The 20,000-nt window shown below is 50.1% G+C and overlaps 2 long non-coding RNA genes across 2 annotated transcripts in view; both read right to left on the minus strand.

Moving 5' to 3' along the window:
- Positions 1-20,000, minus strand: part of LOC125026423 — a 24,699-nt gene that overhangs the window by 2,763 nt on the left and 1,936 nt on the right. The window lies entirely within an intron of this gene.
- The window catches only part of LOC125026424, a 19,771-nt gene continuing 1,911 nt past the window's right edge, over positions 2,141-20,000 (minus strand). Inside the window, exons 2-4 of the long non-coding RNA XR_007114940.1 lie at positions 17,924-18,056; positions 3,358-3,495; positions 2,141-2,274 (exon numbers count right to left, since the gene is read on the minus strand). This is a non-coding gene — a long non-coding RNA (uncharacterized LOC125026424). The remainder of the gene's footprint in view (positions 2,275-3,357; positions 3,496-17,923; positions 18,057-20,000) is intronic.

Here is a 20,000-nt window from a genome sequence, read left to right on the forward strand (position 1 = left end):
GTTCAATTGCCTTCGACAGCGTTACCCCATCTTGCTGGGGGGTACGGAGGAGTGGCAGTGGGAGGAGGGGATGTGAGAGGAGGGAGGTGGCGGGGGAGAGGGAGGGAGGGGGGTGGGGGGTGAGAGGGGAGGGGGGAGCGGAAAGGGGGGGGATATGATGGGGGGGGAGTTATTGAGGAGTAGAGGGGAGGCGAGGGGGAGGGAGAGGATGGGTGGAGGTGATAATTTCGGATGGTGAGAGGTGAGGGGGGGGAATGGAGAGGGATAGTCGAGAGGGAGGGAGGCGGAGGGATTTGTGAAAGGGAATTGAGAGGGAAGTGATGAGGGAGGGAAAAGATGGGAGTGATGAGGGAGAGAGGAGGGGGGGGGAGGGAAGAAAAAGGGGAGGGAGGGATAGGGGGGGAGGGATAGGAGGGTTGTTGGAGGGTTCAGTATTTGTTTTGGGGAGGGGGGGGGAAAGGGGGAAAGAGGGGATAGAGAGGGAGGGGGAAGGGGAAAGAGGGGATAGAGAAGAAACGGGAAGGAGGGGATATAGAGAGAGGGGGAGGGGATAGACAGGGAGTGAGAGGGAGGGAGGGGGAAGGAGAGGTGGAGGAATGGAGACGAACGGAATGAAAGGGAGGGAGAGGAAATGTGAGGGAAGGAGAAGGAATGAGTGGGGAATGAGAAAGACCGAGAGGAACGGAACGGGATGGAGAAAAAAGGAAGAGAAAATAAGAAAAATAATGAGCTCTTTAAATAAAACAAATCGTATTAAACAAATCACACACATATCTTCATCACATTAAAAGAAAGGGAAAAACAAAAAATATATCACACGGAGATTAGACACCCACCGCAAACAAACGAACAAAAAACACAAACAAACAAAACGACACACGAAACAAACAACGGAATGGCCTACAAACACAAAATAACACCACGACCCACGGCTAATCACTTCCAAACCAGCTTAACACAGTCCTCAAAGCCGAGAATACACCTTCAAAGAGTGAGGACTTTGCATCGTGATCTCGACCAGTTAATACGCCTCTGATGACAATGCAAATCAGCTGTTTGTCCATGGTCGCCTTTCTGGTTAATCTGTGCGAGAGGGGGGGGGGGGGGGGGGAGTAGGAAGGGGGAAAGGGGGGGGGGAGGGGGGGGGTAGGAGGGGGGGGAGGGGGGAGTAGTTTGGGGGGGGAGGGGGAGGGGAGTAGGAGAGGGGAGGATGGGAACGAAGAGAAGAAAGAGAAAGAAAAAAGATAAAGATAGGTGAGTAAGAGAGAAGAGGGGGGGAAGAAGAGAGAAATAGAGAGGGGGGGGGGGAGGGGGGACGGAAAGAGACAGAGACAGAGAGGAAAAGAGAGGGGAGAGAGAGAGGGGGGGGAGGGGGAGGGAGAGAGAGGGGAGAGGGGAGATAAATGAGAGAGGAGAGCGAGACTGAGAGGAGAGAGAGAGAGAGAGAGAGAGATAAAGAGAGAGATAGATAGAGAGAGAGAGAGGGGAGGGGGAGAAGAGAGTGAGGGGAGAGGGAGAGAGAGAGAGAGAAAACAGAGAGAAGAGAGGAGAAGAGGGGGGGGGGGGAGGCAAAAAAAGACCAGCAAAGTGAGTCCGGAATGAGTTTTTAGGCCCCGGGATAAAATTGCCAATGATTATGGGAAAAGAGAGCGTGGGTGGGAGAGGGCACGGGGAAACAAACAGGGTGTACTCGTTTCTGTATTGCACGCATGCACGCACGACGCACCCCACGCAGCACGCAGCACCCACACACACGCAGACACGAATACACACGGATACACACGCACGCACGTACATACACACACACACACACACACCACACACACACACACACACACACACACACACACACACACACAAACTCACTCAACCAACACACACACGAGTTTAATTAAACAAGAACACTAAACTAATAATAAACCAATAACACTAAACTAATAATAAAACAATAACAGCAACAATGATAATAACAATAACATTGACAAAAATTATAACAATAACAACAACAAAAACAAAAATAATAACAACAATGACCACAATAACAATCAACCCCCCCCCCCCCAAAAAAAAAAAAAAAAAAACACACAAAAGAAACCCACTCACAAACAAACAAACAAACAAAGAGACACCGCACCTTGCATAATACGCTGCTGCTGCTGGCGAAGCTGGTGCGTGGGGGCGTGGTCATGAGTCCCGCCCTCCTCCTCCTCTTCCACGCCCCATCCAGACGAGCCCATCCCACTGGACCCTCCCATCACCCCCCCGCTGGTTCTCCTGTATGGGGTAAAAGAGGGGGGGGGTGTAAGTTGGTAAGGTTATTGTTAGTATTAAAGTTTTATATGTCTATTCGGTAGATAGATGGAGACAGGTGGATATAGGCCTATTAAAATGAGTGTGCCGTAAAGGCTGATTTATTGATTTTGGGGGGATTTGGGGGGAGGGGGGAGGGAGGGGGGAGGGAGGGGGGGGAGGGAGGGAGGGAGGGAGGGAGGGAGGGAGGGAGGGGGGAGGGAGGAGGAAGGGAGGGAGAAAAAGAGAGGGGGAATGAGGGAGGGAGATTAGGAGAAGAAGAATGAGGGAGGGGGGAAGGGAGGGAGGGGGCAGGGAGAAAGAGGGAGGGAAATGAGGGGAGGAGGGAGTAGAGAAGAATGAGGACGGGATGGGAAAGGGTAGGGAGGGGAGGGAGGGAGGAGGGAGGGAGGAAAAGAAAGAGGGGGAGGACAGGGAGGGAGGAATGAGGGAGGAAAGACAAAAGAGGGGAATGAGGGAAGGGAGGGGTGGGAGTAGTGAGGGAAAGGGGAGTGATGGGAGGGGTAGTAAGGAAAAGGGGGGGAAGAGAGGGGGAGATAGAGAGGGGATGGGGAGGGAGGAAATGAGAAAGGTTGAGTGAGGGCGGGGGGGAGATAGTGAGGGAGGGGAGATAGCGAGGAGGAGATAGAGAGGGAGTGAGAAAGAACGCAGAAATCTTACAGAAATTTTAAAAAATAATAACAATAATGTTGACTATATCGCTAATAATAATAACAAATATAGCAATAATAATAATAATAATAATAATAATAATAATAATAATAATTACAACAGCAATCATTGTCAAATACTAACTAACCTAACATAAAAAATTTTTTGGACCAAAAACCAAAAATTTAAACAACATGTTACCCCCTAAAAAAATCTCCCCTGCCCCCCCTTTAAACCCCCCCTTTCCCCCTTTCACCCCCCCCCCACATACCTCAAAACCCCCATCCCCCTCCCCCTTTCCCCTCCCTCCCTCCTCCCCCCCTCCCTCCCCCCTCCCCCCCTCCCTCCCTCCCTCCCTCCCTCCCTTCCTCCCTCCCCCTCCCCTCTCAAACTCACCCGTCCCTGAAGTCCATCTGCGCCTTCTTCAGCGAACTCTGCAGCGTCTCGCACACCCTTCGCGCCGCTCCCTCCCACGCCGTCAGATTCCGGAGCGACCACTTGCAGGCCCGCGTCGCTCGCTCACTGTTTCTCGGCCTGTTTGTGGGGGGGGGGGGGGGGGGGGTCGATGGGAAGGGGGGGGGTGTCGATGGGGAAAGGGGGGGCGATGGAAGGGGGGGGGAAACAAAGGGAAAGAGGGGGGGGGGAAAGTTGGGGGGGGGAGGGGGGGGGGGAAGGGGAAAGGTTGGGTAGGGGGGAGTGGTTTTTGAGTGGGGGTGGGAAGAATAAGGGTGGGGGGTTGGGAAGGGGTGAGGGAGGGGGGGTGGGTGGGGGAAGGAGTGAGGGAGGAGGGGTGGGGGTTGGGGAAGGGGTAGGGAAAGGGGAAACATTGGAAAGGGAGTGGGGGGGGGATGGGGGGAATGAGAAAGAGAGAAGAGAGAGAAGAGTAGAGGAGAAGAGAAGAGAGAGAGAGAGAGAGAGAGAGAGAGAGAGAGAGAGAGAGAGAGCAGGGGTGAGGGGAGGATTCAAGTAACAAGGGTTTAGTGTGGAGGGGGGGGGGGGGGGGGTACATATGGGGTGGTTAGGGAAAACGGAAATTGTAAAATACGAAAACGAGAAGAGGATAGGAATGGGGGGGGGGGGGGGGAAAAGGGCAGATTTAACGATAAAAATTTTGTAATTGGCCCTGATCTATTTTGTAATGATAATGAGGAAGTCAAAAGCGGTTATGACACAATGACGATGACAATAACAACAACAATTATAATATCTAAATGATGATAGTGATGAAAATGATGATAAGGTTCATTACAACAGCAACATAGTTAATTTCTTGAACATCACAATTATATGATGTGATGAGGGTGATTATGATGATGATTTGATTTTGATGATGATTGATGATGGTGATGATGATAATGATAATGATTGATAATGATGATGATGTGATGATGATGAGTGATGATGATGATGATGATTGATGGGTGATGAGGGGAGGGGGAGGAGGGAGGAAAAGGATTAAACTTTAATAAATTGATAAATGATAATGGTAAAAAATGATGTAGGATGGGTAATAATAATGATGTGTGATGATTCAATATAATAAATTATTAAAATAAAAACAGTAATTTCTAAAGTACTAATAACGATTAAATAAATTATCATTAAAATGCAGATTGCTTTTGACTAATTTCTACAACAACTGTACTACTTTCTAATAATAGATAAACTATAATTAATATTTAAAAATAATAAAAATAATTTTAAAAATAACTAAAAAAAAATATATCATTAATGGCATTACTTCAATAACAGTTACTAAATAAGACCAATACAATATACTACAATAGTATACTAAAAAAAACATTGACAATATTTACACAGTATATTTAAAAATTGGCAAAGATGACGCTTATTTGGAATGCTAATGATAACCTTATTAACCATTTAAAAAGTCATTAGAAAGAAAGAAGAAAAGTATTAAATATCCAAATATATATAAGCCCTACAAGGGAAATTCACGAGAAGAGATGGAGAGGAGAGGGGGGGGAGGAGAGGGGAGGGAGTGGAGAGAAGATGGGGGAGAGAGAGGAGAGAGGGAGGGAGGGAGAGAAGACGAGAGAGGGAGAGAGGAGGGAAAGAAGAGAGAGAGCGTGAGTGAGGAGAGTGAGAGATGGAGAGAGAGTTAAGACGATTGAGAGAGAGAGAGAGATGAGAGGAGGGAGAGGGTTGTGTAGTGTTGTGGGGTATTTTTTTTGTTAGCGTGTTTTGAAATCGAGGTTGTCGATGTGAGGAGAGAAATAGATTTGTAGACAAGATAGAAACGAGTTGATGCTTAGATGTAGAGAATGTAGAAATGTTTTGAGAGACGCATATTTAAAGCAGTGGAGCCAGTGTTTTAGTGAGGAGGGATGAAGAGATTTTAGGTTATTAAGGTAGACCAGTAAAGTATAGTTGAGGGTTAAGAAGAGTATGTAGTGTAGAGCTGAACTGAGATAATTTGATGATGTGATCGTAGCGATTGAGAGTCTGAATGTATGAGTAATAGAAGAAAGGCTAGCTTTTTTGCTGTTTCGTGATTCGCTGATGAGGGTAAGAGAAGGAACCAAGGAGGGTGAGTAAGAGAGGGTGTCAGGGAATATGAGGAAAAGGCCGAAAAGTTGAAGACTATATGACATGTAAGCAGGACAAAAGTTTAGTCAGGAAAGAGTTCCTGCTTAAGTATTAGTGGAAATGAGAGTAAGACCTATGGTTAATTGTTGAAGAGGGGAGTTTCTTAAGAGTTTTTGGTTGTCTCTATATCTTTCTTATCTTCTTGTATTTTTTCCTCTTGAGAGGGTTCAAAGAGGGAGAGGGAGTAAAGTTGTGAGAGGAGTTGAGAGTTGGTTAAGTTATCTAGAAAATCATTTTCTTTAATGTTGTTTATGTTGCTTTTGTATCGACTTATACGCGCTATTGAGATTAAACGAGAGGGGAGAGTATAGAGTAGACCGAAGTAAGTTAGATCACGAGATTACCATAACCGAAGAGCAACTGACAGGGAAAAGAGGGGAGTTAAAATATTGAGCGGAGAGGGATTTAGAAGTTAGTGGAGGTAGATAGCAGTTTAAAGCAAGCTAAGTGAGGAGGAGGGATAAGAGAAGGGAGATTAGAGACTAGCAGTGTTAACAGAGCACGCGTTAAGAGTATGAAGTAGATGATAGAGAGTCAATATCAGATGGAACTAGGGGGGGGGATAACTAAGAAGTTCGACGACGAGGGAGAAGGAGGAGATTAGATGGAGAAAAGACGAAAAGAGAAAGGTGTAAAGAACGCAGGGAGAGGCGAGAGGTGGAGGGGGGAGGGGAGAGGGAGAGGGAGAAAGGAGAGGGAGAAGGAGAGGGATGAGGGAGAGGAGAGGGGAGAGGGAGAGGGGAAGGGGGAGAACGGCGAAGATGAGAGAGAGGGATGAGAGAGAGAGAAAGAGAGAGGACGAGAGAGAGAGAGTAAAGATGAGAGAGACGACGCGAGAGAGAGAGAGAGAGAGACAGAGAGCAAGAAGACGGCCCAGCACCAGCTAACAGAGTGGCCAGCAGAGCGGAGAGGTGAGAGGAGAGCAGAGGGAGAGGGAGAGCAGTTAAGGAAGAGGGAGAGCAGAAGGAGAGGCAGAGGGAAGGAAGGAGAGGGATGAGGAGAGGAGAGGGATGGAGAGGGGGGAGGGAACTGTGAAGGAAGGAGGGAAGGCGGAAGGGTAGGAAGGGAAGGAGGGAGGGGAAGGAGGTTGACGGATCTGAAGGAGGAGGGAGGGAGGGGGAAGGGAGCGAGAGACTAAGGTGATTCATGGTGATGGGGAGGGAGGGCAATGGGAGGGCGGAGGGTAGGGAAGGAGGGGAGGGTAAAATAAGGAGGGGAGGGAAGGAGGGTAGGAAAGGAGGGAGGAGGAAGGAGGGAGAAGGGGAGGGAGGTGAGGAGGGAGGGAGGGAGGGATTGGGAGGGAGGTGAATAGGGATGGGAAAGGGGCGTTCTGAGGTGGGAATGGGAGGGAGGTGAGGAGGGATTTACGGGAGAGGAAGGGAGGGAGGGTAGGGAGGTGAGGGTTCTGTGGGATCTGGGTTGAACCGGAGGGAGGAGGGGGGAGGGAGGGGAGGGATGGAGGGATGGGAAGAGACGAGAAAGGGGGGAAAGGGAGCGACCGCGAGAGAGCCCAAGCGATGAAGGAAAAGGAGGAAGGTGAAAGAAGGAAAGAAGAAGTGGAGGGGAAGGAGGAGGAGGAAGAGGGAGGAGAAGAGGAATGGGAAGAGGCGGAGGGGAGGAGGAGGGAGCGCGAAGGAAGGCGAGCGGAAGAGAGAAAGGAAAAATATAATGATAATGAAAATAATGAAACTGTTGGTTTTGAAGATGGCAGTAGTTACCTGACAATGGTGATGCTATTAATAAAACCGCAATAAAAAAAAAATAATAATAATAATAATAATAATTACCAATTACAACAAATCAAGACGAAAAAAAATATATATACTTACACATAACTCAAACATCTCGCCTCCCACACAGATACACAAGCAAAAGAAAATACACTACAGCCTATGTACATCTACTAGCATCTCGTAGTAATCACGTTACACCACCCTTGTTAACATTTCGAATTCAAGTAAAACAGCAAATTGCAGTAAAACACCAAAAATCACCTCGTCCTTGACCAACAACCCGGTTCAGCGCTAAACTACACGTGCTGCATACCAAAACAGTGAAACATGTCGCAGCGTGTTTGGCGTGTGGCGGTGCTCTCCCGTTACGCAACTGGGCGCTTACGATAGGGCTATTCAACATCAACGTGGGCTGAGAGATTGATGATGAGAGAGAGGGAGGATGAGGGAGAGAGAGAGAGAGGGGGGGTGGAGTGGGAGGAGAACGAGAGAGAGAGGGGGCGTGGGAGCGGTGTGAAACGAGAGAGAGAGGGGGACGGTGGAGAGGAGAGAAGAGCCCCGGATAGTAGTCTGCTGGGGGTTGGAGGTGGAGAGAGAGAGAGTGAGGGGGTTGGAGAGAGATGAGAGAAGAGGAGAGGAGAGGGAGAGAGGATTGCATGCGGCGCCCGGGAGGAGGAGCGACACGATGACACCTACTTGAGAGCCTGACGGAGGAATGGGAGGAGTGAGAGGGGAGAGTTGGAGCTAGAATAGTCCTTTGATTTGAGGGCGAGTTGTTGATGGAGAGATGAGCTGCAGAGCACGAGTTAGATTGTCTGCTGACGGGTCACGCCCCTATGTCTGGGACGTGTGAGCGGAGAGGTGATGGTCGCGAAATGGCTTCTTTCGATTATCGAGCGAGTCGAAGAGAGAGCTGCGGGAGCCCTTTTGGGAGAGGGGAGGGGGTCCGGTTGGGCCTTGTGGTCTTGACCTCGTTGGTAAGGCCCGCGTATAGCAAGTGACTGGCGGGGTGATGGGTGCTAGCGGTGCCGTGAAGTGTAAGGTGGGGGCGGTATATGCCGGGGGCCTATGTTCCATGTGGGTGGTGGCGCTGAGCGTGTGTACACTGTCGGTGTGGTAATGAGTGTGGGTCTATCTGGGCGGTGAGCGTGAGGGGTGGGATGGTGAGAGGAGGGGTGGGGGGACTGTGAGGTAAAGTGGTGGGCGCGAGGCAAGGGGAAGTCAGGGAGGTAGCTGTGGGCGGTGGGGTGTGGGTGGTAAGGGTGGAGGAGAGCGGAAAGTTTTGGTCTGTGTTGGTGAAGTGGGGGAGTGTCCCCAGTTGACGTGAGCCGGATAGGAGGTAGAGTGGATATGTGAGATTATTGTGCAGGCAGAGTGTTGGACTGATGTATCGGGGTTACTGGGGTCTGGATTGGTGCTTTGGCCCCTGGATGTTCCGCAGAAGAGCGGGGTGAAGGGTGGTGGGAGGGTTTGAGACAAGGAGGTCGGGTAAGATCTATTGTTGCGAGTCAAGAGCGGCGAGGGCCGCGGCGTTGAGTAGTGGTTGGATCATTGAGAGGGAGGAATGGTAGAAGGGATCGGGATGTCGGGGAGAGAGCCGCGAGGGTAGGAGTTAGTGTTGAAGAGTGTTGAGGGTATATGACCTGTCAGTACTTCTGAGGTCTTAGCTGTCGTACCTCTGGACGTTCTGTGACATATTTAGATATCAGTTCGGGGATCTGGATGATGGTCATTCTGGGCGGATGTGTTAGTGGCTGCGTGAGGGTTTGGTTTTAATGATCTTTGTGAGTCTGATGGTTCATGTGTGAGCAGGGTACGGAGAGAATTTGTCTTGGAGAGCGGAGGGGTCTTGATGCCTCTCGCGTCATCGAAGAGCTACTTTCGAAGGTCGCGTCTGATACAGTTTGTCTCATTGGCAGCCATTTGTGCTGATAGAGGGAGGTGGCGGTGAAGCGAGGCTTTTGGGTGGTGTGATACCGAGGCCCTCCCTCGGTGAGATGTCCTAGCTGGAGAGGAAATGTAGTGGTCTGAGCGGTGTGACTAGGATGGATTCGTGTGATGAGGGGGTGGTGGTCCCGTGTGGGGTAGATGGGTTGTGCATTGGTCATGGTACGGAGGGGGCTGAAGTTCGCAGGCTTGAGATTTTTTGAAGTAGGGCGGGTTCGATTTTTTGCTTCCAGGACTTTTCATGACGGAGTCTTTACCAATTGCAGTTTGTGGAGGGGAGGTGTGGAGCGTTGTGGGATGATGGTCATTGACTGTCGGGTTTGAGTGGTGTTGATGTCGAAGTGATCATTCGGTGCGGGGTGGGGAGCGCAGTTTGAGGGGGGGTGGTGGTCGGGGGGGGGTGTCGGAAGGGGCGTCTCGAGATCTGACTATGATGACTGTAGGAGGAGTGAGCCGTGATGAGAGAGCGGTTTTGGACCCGGCGTGGGTTGTTGGTTGGGGGGTGATGGGGGGTGGGTTTAGGGAGGCTGGGGTGGGATAGGAGGGGTGATGGGGTTGGAGGTCTGTCTGTTCGCGTCGGATAGGTGGTGGTGATGGGGGATGTGGTGGGTAGTGCCGGTTGTGTTTGTGGGCTAGATCGGGAATCGTGGTTTCTACTGACGGGTTTGAGAGGGTTGGAGGGGAGTGAGCGTTTGTTCTCAGTTGGATGTCTGGAGATTGGGCTGGGAGAGGTGTGTGAGCGGGGATCTAGAGAGTAGTGACGGCAGGATACAGGTCTCTCTTAGTAGATCAATGAATGGCTTTGACTGTGCGCTTTCGAGCTCCGGGGTCGCTGATCACTATGTGCTTTGAGTGGGAGGATGGGGAGATGAGGGCGAGAGTGATCATGCTGGAGGGTGGTTAGAGACGAGTAGAATGAGGCGTACGGTTGTGGTACGTGGGGCTGTTTCTTGGAAGGTCGATTGATGGGGGAACAGGATTGCAGATCGTGTTATCTAGAAGTGAGGATGAGGATAGCCCGCTCGAGAGTGGTGTTTGAGACGAACTGGGAAGCGGAGAAGGCTTGAACCGTTGAGTTCTGGGTTCATTTATATTTCCCTGGGCGTGTTGTGCAACGGCTGATTACGGTTATCAGGTGAGCCTCTTTTGGTCGGGCACGATTACATCTTCGTGGATGTTCATGGTTGTAGTGGAGTTGACGTTGAGTAGTGAAGAGCTTGCTGGAGTTGCGAGCGATTTGGAGAGGTGGATCGAGTGATAAGAATGCGCACCACAATTGCTTGTGCTACCTGACGGAATCGAACACGAGGTGCCCGTCGAGAGGTCGGGGTGGGAGTTTTGCGAGATGCGGGTAGAATGGGGAGGTGAGATCACAGTGAGACTCGATTGAAGGAAGGGGATGATCCATGGTGATATGATGATGGAGTGAGGTCCTGAGAGAGGGAGAGAGAAGCGTTGTGCGGAGAGATTGAACGAGGAGGAGAGAGTGGGGGGGAGAGAGAGAGGGAGTAGGTTGAGCGGAAGAGCGTGTAGATGAGAGGAGAGTTCGATTGAGTTAGGTCGAGAGACCGGAGTTTGAGTTTGTAGAGAGACACATGAGATGACTCAGAACGAGTGGCCTGTAATTGGATCTAGATGTCGGGTGATGAGTGACCTGAGGAGTGATCTTAGTGAGAGAGGAGAGAGTTTGAAGGAGGTGATGTGAGGGAGGAGAAGGGAGAACGTGTAGCTGGGATAGGATGAACGAGAGAGATTGAGGATGGAGAGGAGGATGAGAGGGGAGAGCAGGAGAGAGGGCGATGAGTAGAGATGTTAGAAGTGACAGGAGAGGATGGAGGAAGAGCCGAGAGAGAGAGAAGGGCCGGTGGAGAGGGGTGAGAATTGAAGGTGAGAGAGCGCTGGGGGGTTTGGGGCGGCGAGGGAGTGATGTAGGATGGATGGGAAGAGAAGAAGAGGGAGAGGAGTGTACGAAGAGGGGGGAGACAGGGAGGGAGAGAGGGGAGGTGGGGGAAGAGTAGTGAGAGAGGTGTTCGCGGGAGAAGGTGGCTGAGAAGCCCCCTGGGGAGAAGCCCCCCCCCCCCCCCCGAGAGTATGAGTGGGAGAGGGGTGGATAGCGTTTGAGAAGGTAGAGAGAGGAAGGATGCGTTGCGAGACGGAGGGCGGAGAAGAGAGGAAGGGGGTGGTGAAGAGAGAGCGAGGATTGATGGCGTCTATTGGAAACGCGGTGACGAGGTCCACGGAGAGAGCCTGTGAGAGGATATTTGGAGTGGAGTGCGAGTTGGAGGGAGAGTCATGGAGAATGTTTGGGAAGAAAAGGAGAGAGAGGTACGGGGGGAAGGGGGGAGGAGAGGTGGAGAGACGAGGAGCACTTTGCGAGGGCGAGATGTGTGCACGTTCATGGCGGAGGTGAGAGCGGGCGAGAGAGAGTAATTCATGGAGAGAGAGAGTTGGTGAGTGGTGAGAGGGCGGTATGCCCGGGAGATTGGGATGAGAGGTTGACTTGCTTGATTGGAGGACGGGGGCGTATGGGGGAGGGAGGGGGGGGTGGAGAGGGAGTCGAGGGGGCGGTTTGGGGCGAGAGAGACTGGGAGAACTGTGGATGATGAGAGTGAGAGTCGGCGCAATCGGAAAGCCCGTGGGGGGGGAGGAGGTGAGAGAGTAGGACGGAGAGAGTGGTGGGGGTGGTGAAGTTAGGAGGGAGAGGAGTAAGAGAGCGGAGCGGGTTCGAGAGATGGGGAAGGGGAGAGGGAGAGAGGATGGAGACGGAGGGTGGAAGGGGGTGATTGGAGGGGGTGGAGGTCCGGGCAGAGAGAAAGGAGGGAGTGTGGGAGGAGGGAGAGTCCGGGAGAGTTGGATTTGGGACTAGCGACTGAGGACTGAAGGGCGGGGAGATGGCGATGGATGGTCGAGAGGGAGGGGCTTGTAGGGCGTGGAGCGGTGGGGGAGAGAAAACCGTCGCAGGGATTGTCCAGAGTTGGGAGGGGAGGTCTTTTTGAGGAGAGAGAGAGAGGTTCCGGGTGAGGGGGGGGAGATGAGGGAGATGAGTGAGGCGGCTGAGGGGGCTTAGGGTGGGGGGGGAGATTTGACGAGAGGGAGATGAGACGAGGGGGGGGAGAGACGGGAGGAGAGAGAGAGAGTAGCCGAGAGTGGAGAGATGGATGGAGAGAGACGAGAGGAGAAGGGGGGGGGGATGGGGGTCGCGGAGGGGATGGAAGAGGGGTGTGGAGAATGAACGGATGAGAAGTTGAGGAGAGTGATGGAGGAGGCGGAGACACAACCCCTAACCCCACACTCTCCGGGCAAAGGGAGGCTGTGGGAGTGAGACAGAACATTAGGGAGCTCGTTGGACAAGAGGTGCCTGTGGGTGGGCATGGGGTAATCTTAGGGACACCACCAATGGAGATTGAGTTGCGAGGTAGCGTCTAGAGTTGTGTGGGGATTGCGTCGGTTGGGGGGGTGGGGGTGCGAGGTTTGTAGGTAAGATTGTTGGTGGAGTGGTGGATAGACGGATTCGGAGAGTCGACGATTCTAGACGGGATACGTGAGTCTCGACGTTGTTTTGATAGGGTGATGTAGCGGGGCTGTGGGGTGTGAGGATGCTTGCTTTCTGCGTGTCGACATTTGGGAAGGGGATCTGGTCGGGGGATTCCTGATAGGTGGGGACGGGTCTCTGAGGTGGTGAGGGCCTGTGGCTGGTGCGTAGGAAGTTTGAGGCAGCTTGAGTTTTCATCGGCATCGCGGTCGAGGCTTGAGGTTTAAGCAGGGTTTGATTCCGGTCCTTTCGTGCACTGGACTTGGTTGTTGTGATCGATGACTGTGAGTTATGGGGGAGTGTTTTGTGAGGAGCTTATTTACGCTTCGTTTAGCTATCTTTTCTTTGGACAGGAGCGTTTCTAGGTTCTTTAGCACTCTTTTTGTTGCTCGGCTTCCTAATTCAGGGAGTGATTGTGGGGGCGATGTGCTCGTTCGTTCATTCGCCAGGCCGTTGTTTCTGCTTGTCGCGACTATGGGCCTATATTTCTTGAGGGGCTTACGACTCGTCGGTCTTGGAATTTCTTGGGGAGGGTCCCTGGCCTCCTTCGTTAGGATCTGGTCATTTCGTGGATGAGGGTAGAAGAGTGGTTTGGCTGATTGGCTGTAATCTTGAGATCGTCCTTTATTTTTTTAGAGGTAAGACGCGGCCTTCCGTAGCATGCCGATGGCAGTCGAGAGTATTGCCCTAACTTTTTGATGCGTTTTCTAGCGCGTGATCTGTAGCTTAGTGTTCAGTATAGGGTTTCTGAAGTGGTGGAGTCGTTAGGCGTGGCGGCCTTGGTGCGCTATAGCGCTCCACCGGGCTCCGGTAATGTTATAAAGGCCCGCGTATTTTTACATCTCATTGCGGGGATGGTGAGCTGAGTTTTTGGCTACCGCGTTGCTTGATCTGGCCGATCTTTGGTCCTGGAGCATAGCGAGATTCTTGTTGCCATGAGACACCTGTCTACGACGGAATAACGTCTTATTCAGGTGCTAGAACGCTTGTGGGCAGCTGTTGATGTTCAACTGCGATGCTGTGTCTCCTGTGATCCAGCTGTGGTCTTGAGTTCGCGACCAATATTGAATGAGCGGTTGTGCTTATAGAGTGGGGAGTCCTGGGTTAGAGATCTTGCTTCGTACGGTGCCGTATTGGTTCGCTGGGCTCTGCGTCTATTGCCCACCATGCGCACAGTGGCCGTGGGGTGGTGGTCTTAGGTGTGTTTCAAGTTTGGTTCTTGTCGGGCGGACAGTGGTTTTGGGAGAGTGATGAGGAGAGATGTATGGTATTGATGCAGTCGGGGCGTTTGGCTGTTTGTGATCGGTGTTTGGGAGAGTGCAGAGTCTGCGTACAGCGTGTCGGTTGCAACTATGGGGGGGCAACTGGCGGGTGGTGAAATTATGTAGCGATGTTAAACTTGATGGAGTGGTATGTTTGAGGATGTCCTGCGCACTACTATTCTTACGAGGCCCAGCCTTGGCCATACCGGCTGGTGGAGGGAATATTGCATTACGGTGGTTTGTGTGCTTTGCGGGGTTGTTAGTGGAATCTTTGATGGGGCTATCCGTACGGCTGCTCTGCTCCTCTGTCTGAGTCGATGGAGATGTTCTTGTTTTCTAGTGGAGTTGTGTAAGTCGGTCTTTACATCTTTCGACAATCGCCTGAGGCACGTGAGGTCGAGAACTGTGGGTGGACGTGCTTCGATTTCAGGTATTTGGGCTATAGCACGATTCCCCGACAGGGTTTGGGCTTGGCTGTCCTTGTTTCGGTGTCTCGAGTCAAGTGGAGGCGTTTTGATTTTGACGAGGCCCCTGTGAGGCGGCGTGAACTGCTTGGTTCTGTTTGGAGTTTTTCCACGGATTCAGTTCTGATGGGATGATTTTGTTGCGGGGATGTTTTCGTTGCGGCTTTTGGTCGGCATGTGTTTGTTCCTTCCTTCCAAGCCGCTTGGAGGCCTATCGTATGTTTTTATGTGCGGAGTCGTAGCCGCCTGGAAGTCTCTCTTAGATCGCGGCCTTGTGGATCAGCAGGAGTTAGGGCGGACACTTTTGCGTTTGCTAGGGGGGTAGAGTGATTGTTTGCAGTGATTCCTCTACGGGTGAGTAGAGCGTATTACCCAGTAATGCTTTCGCGTGTCGTTCGTTTTGGGGATATTCAGAGACTGCGAGTTGGATAGATGGAGCGCCTAGATGCATGCCGGTTTATGTTGGTCCGACTCGCATGCCGACTTCTCTCTGGTTGGTCTAAGTTGAGGTCTGTCGTGTTTATAGCTTTGTACTTCCGTCGTTTTGGACTGGACCGGTCGTGGAATCTTTTCTAGATCGGTTCAGTGTCGAGTTAGGGCAGCATCATTTGTATGCCGATTCGGATTTTTTGATGGAGTCTGAGATAGCACCTTCGATTCGGGAGATGTTTTCGGGTGTAGAGAGAGGAGAGGACGGTTCTTGAGAGCAGGAGATTCGCCTACGCAATTGGTCTCCGAGACAGAATGACGAGGGGAGACGCTCTACGCGGCCTTTGGGTCTGGCGCTAGTGTACGGTGCCTTTCGGAGCCCTGTTCACACTTGGTATGACTGTGTTGCTGCTGGTAGGAGTTTCGCTGAGGAGCTGCCGAGAGGGGGCGGCTGGTTGTACGAGTGAAGACAGGTACTCGAGTAAGAGTTTGATGAGTGACGCGGATGGTGTGACGAGTCGAGAGTAGGAGATTGGCTACTCTCTGACTTTGGCGGATTAATGGTTTAAAGAGGCATGAGACCCTTGGATTTGAGAGTTCTGTAGTCGAGGAGGAGATAAAGATGTGATCGGAGAGGAATAAGGTTCGGCCGAACATGAGTGAGTGTCGTGATGATTTTAGTTGTTTGGGCGATCGGACGCCTTGATGGAGGACAGATGATGGGAGGCTAAGAGCGTCAGCACGTCCTGTTTCGCTGCGGGGTTTCAGCAGTCTGTTGTGAGTTGATAGATGCTGAACGTTGATGCTCTCTTGGAGGTTCGAGGGGAGAGAGGGTTGTTCATCCGCTTCTTGTCAGAGTAGATCACGGAGATTGTTGTGGTGACGGTGTTTTTGGACTGGCGTAAGAGGGGTCTACTCGTCGCGGTTCGGCTGACGTGGGTTTGAAAGTGGAGAGATGAGTGGAGAGGAGAAGAGTATTGAGATCTCTGGCGGTGGTATTTCCGATTGTGAGATGAAATGTCTCGAGCGTGGAGGAGTCTGGGAGGGGAGAGTTGGATACAGTAGGCCAAGTTTTTGGTGGAGGGATGTTTTTTGTCACGTGGTGATGGAGGGGTTCTGATTGCTTGACAGGACGGGGAGACGACTAGAATTGATAGATTCGATGATGTCAGAGATGATATAAGCTGAGAGAGCAAGTGGAAGACGAGGGAGCGAGAGGGGTGGACGAGGAGAGGTGGGGAGGTGAGGGAGGGAGGAGGTAAGGGGACGCAGCGGTGGTTAACGGTGGGGGAGGGAGAGAACGAGGAGGGGGGGAGAGGAACTAGGAGTGAAGTAGAGTGAGGAGGAGAGAAAGAGAGAAGGAGAGTTATGAGAGAGGATGTGAGAGAGTTAGAGAGAGATAGACGTTGCTTGATAACTCTACGGAGATGATGTATGATGACGAGGGACTACACGGCTTTGATTTGCTGGCTGCCATCACATTGGGTGTGATGGGTCGGATTCGGGAGAGACGAGAGAGAGTCTGTGGAGAGAGAGAGAGAGTGAAGAGAGAGAGAGAGTTAGGAGGGGGGGAGGGGGAGTGGGTGTGAGATTGACCATGAGAAGGGAGTGGGGGAAGAAAAAGATAATTATTTATTCACATATATTTTAATATTATAGAGATTTATAGTGGAGAGAGTGAGAGAGATGAGGTCAGTGGAGAGTATGAGAAGGAGTAGTAGGAGAGAAGAGTGGAAGATGGGTGAAGAGTAGAGATGAGAGTGGGGATAGGTGTTTCGGGGAGGGTCGATTTGCTGGTGTCGCGAAGGGGGGGAGATTGTCAGGGTATGCGGACAAAGCTACGGGGGGGGGGGGGAAAAAAAAAAAAAAAAAAAAAAAAAAAAGAGAGCGAGAGAAAAGCAAGACGAAAAGGAGAAGAGAGAAAGAAAAAAAAAAGAGAAAGAGAGAAGAAAAAAAAGAGAGAAGGAAGGAAAGAAAACAAAGAAGAGAGAGAAGAAAAAAGAAGGGAGAGAGAAGAAAAAAAAAGAGCGAGGAGAGAAGAAAAAAAAAGGAAGATAGAGAAAAGAAAAAAGAGAGAGAGAGGAAGAAAGGGAAAAAAAACGAGAGAGAGGAAGAACCCAAAAGAGGAGAGGGAGAAAAAAAAAAAGGATGAGAAAAGGGAAAGGGAAAGAGCGCGAAAACAAAAACAAAAAAAGGGGGAACAAGGGAAAGAGAGGCCGAAACCCCCCCCCCTCCCCCCCCCCCCCCGCCCCCACCCCTCCCCCTCCCCCCCCCCCCTCTTCTTCCTCCCTCCCTCTCTCTCTCTCTCCTCTCCTCACCCCCCCTCCTCTCTCTCTCTCCCCCCCTCTCTCTCTCTTCCTCCCCCCTCTCTTCTCTCTCTCCCCCCCCCCTCTCTATCTTTTTCCCACTTTCTATCTCTCTCCTCCCCCCCTCTCTCTCTCCTCCCCACCTCTCTCCTCCCCCCTTCTCTCTCTATATTTCTCACTCCCCCTTCTCTCTCTTCCCCTTTCTCTCTCTCCCCTCCCCCCTCTCTCCCTTCCCTTCTCTCTCTCTCCCCCTCTCTTCCTTTCCCTCCTCTCTCTCTCTCCCCTGTTCTCTCTCCCCCTCTCTCTCTCCCTCCCCCTCTCTTTCCCCTTTCTCTCTCCCTCCTCCTCTCTCTCCCCCTACCCCCCCCCCTCTCTCTCTCTCAAGCGCGTGCACACACACACACACACACACACACACACACACACACACACACACACACACACACACACACACACACACACACACATACACATACACATACACATACACATACACATACACATACACATACACACACAGACACGCGCGCGCGCGACCTACCCCTATCCCATGAACAACCAAATAATAGCCACAAATATGAGCCTCTCTTTCCGTCTTCCCCACACCTTCCTACAAAATCCCTTCCCCTTCCTCTCCTTCCCCATCCCTCCTCCCTTTACCCCTCCCGCCCTTCCTCACCTTGGGTATCTTGCCCCTCAGCTGACTCGAGAGAAGGGCGTGTTGCGGCTGGCCCACGCTGAGCTGCCGCCTTTGCACCGTACCCTCAGTCACCTCGCGGACCAGCTGTTGCGTGTGTCCATAGTCAACCAGCCTGGGAGGTCGAGGTGGTGGGTGTTGGTAGAGAGTTAGATGTAGCGGTGTTGGCAGTGAGGGTAGACGTGGCAGAGGGTAGACGTGGCAGAGGGTAGAGGTGGCAGAGGGTAGAGGTGGCAGAGGGTAGAGGTGGCAGTGAGGGTAGAGGTGGCAGAGGGGTGGGGGAGGGGGATGGCAGTGTTAATAGAAGTGGCAGAGGTGGTAGTAGTAGGGAAGGGAAGGTGATAGCAGAGGTGGTAGAGAGGGGAAATGGGTATGTTAGCGTAAGGAGGTTGTTTTAGCCCAGCAAGAATTGTCGCGGGGGGGGGGGGGGAGGACAAAGAGTGAGAGGGAATTAGATGAACTGGGAGAGAAACAAGGGAGGTGAAATTAATTTAATGTCTGAAATGTTCTCATAGGAAGATCGAGAGTTAACGAGAGAAAGTGGGGTTATATATACCGGGTAAGATGAGCAATTGCATGAGAAAGGTGTGTGCTTAGGGGAGGGGGGAGTAAAAACTACTACGGAAGATAGGAGTGAGAGAAAGAGAAGGTGAGAAGGGGGAAGGGGAAAGATGGGAATGAATGAGTAAGAAGGGGGGGGGGAGGAGCAATACAAAATAAAAATCACAAATACTGAGAAATTTAGCCTTCTGGTAACAAAAGAGAGTATAAATGTATTAGAAAAGGAAATTGGCGAACAAGTGGCAGGGTTAATTATAGCAAGTTGGGGAGAAAAGTGGAAGAGGGGGGGGAGGGTAAATATCCTGGTTTGGGAGAAGGAATGGGTTAAATATACTCTTTAACAGAAGGAAAAGTGTTAGACATATTAGTAAGGCCAAGAGAGAGAGCTAAATATACTAGTTTGAGAGATGGAGGGGTTTAAAAGGGGTTTGAAAGTCAAGATGTAAAATAAAGAAAGAAAGACAGGGAGAGGGAATGGTGTAATGAATGCTGGAACTACAGAGTGATACTACGCACACACAAGTTAAACACGAACAAGGCCCATTCTTCGTGGTCTCTCTCTGGTCGTGATCTGGAGACTTTCTAAGGCTAGCAACAGACTACGTGCTTTGCTGATGCATAGCAATAATAATGATGACAATATAATCATAATCATAATAATAATAATAATAATAATGATGATGATAATAATAATAGTAATAATAATAATAATGCTAATAATAATAATAATAATAATAATAATAATAATAATAATAATAATAATAATAAAATGATAATAATAATAATAATAATAATAATAATAGTAATAATAATAATAATACCAACAATGGCACTAATAAGAGGTAGTAATGATGAAAATAATTATAATCAAAACAATAATAATAACAATAAAAATAATAGTAACAATGATAATAACAATAGTAATATTGATAATAACAATGATAATTATACAGCTAATGTTCATAACCATGATAGTGGTCCTCCTCGTCATCATCATCAGCATCATAATCATAATAATAATATTACTAATAATGTAGTGTGTGTGTGTGTGTGTATGTATGTAAATAAACAATTTTTTATATAAACTACAAAAAGGTCTAGAGAATAATACAATAAAACAAAAGTTTTGAACAGTCATCATAACACTGATTTTATGTCAAGTGGTTTCTTCTTCATGGATTTACCTTTTCTGCTATTTTCTTAACCTAATTTGACAATCAAAATAATAACTGCAGTTTACATTTAAATCAAAATAAGGTATAATACTTTCACTGAATTATATACTTTTTTGGATTATCAATATATAAATATCATACATATATACCCTATTTTTGTGAATATAACAGCAGACCACTATCTGCATAAAATATGAATAAAAATCCTCACTTTTTACAAGCTAATTTTTTTTTTTAATTTAACCTAATGCTGCCGGGAAAATCCTGTGCTCCCTTTTTTGTTAAATGTCTCTGCTAGTGCTTAACCACAAAGGAATCAATTA

The sequence above is a fragment of the Penaeus chinensis genome, chromosome 6 (assembly GCF_019202785.1).
Source record: "Penaeus chinensis breed Huanghai No. 1 chromosome 6, ASM1920278v2, whole genome shotgun sequence".
Taxonomy (NCBI): domain Eukaryota; kingdom Metazoa; phylum Arthropoda; class Malacostraca; order Decapoda; family Penaeidae; genus Penaeus; species Penaeus chinensis.